Below are 382 nucleotides of genomic sequence, written 5' to 3' on the forward strand. Positions count from 1 at the left end.
TATCAATGGCATTCTGAGTTCAAAACAGGTCCACACAAACATAATCACTTTAGAAAAATGGACTAAAGAGTTGTTTTGATGTGATATATTTAAAAATTTGAAAGTAAAAATCACTTACATCAGTGGCTTCCAGCTCAACTTTGTCATCAATGCTGGCCACAGTGATCTGACCCATGCTACACATGGGGAAGTCGTAGGGGTTGGTTGTGATGAGTGCCATATCTGGAGATCAAAAAAGGGTAAACACGTCAGAATCATATGAAAACGTCAGAATTTTTTTTTCATATTTAAACGGGTTAAACAATGTGCATCTTCTTAATCTTCTTACCAAGTATAGCAGGAATGTGGCCGGTCATCATCTGGAAGAAGATGTGGTAGCCTC

At 38.0% G+C, this 382-nt stretch overlaps 1 pseudogene; it reads right to left on the reverse strand.

The window, feature by feature from the left end:
* LOC116707347 (myosin heavy chain, fast skeletal muscle-like) overlaps positions 1-382 on the reverse strand; it is a 45819-nt pseudogene that overhangs the window by 42164 nt on the left and 3273 nt on the right.

Source organism: Etheostoma spectabile, chromosome 19 (assembly GCF_008692095.1).
Source record: "Etheostoma spectabile isolate EspeVRDwgs_2016 chromosome 19, UIUC_Espe_1.0, whole genome shotgun sequence".
NCBI lineage: Eukaryota > Metazoa > Chordata > Actinopteri > Perciformes > Percidae > Etheostoma > Etheostoma spectabile.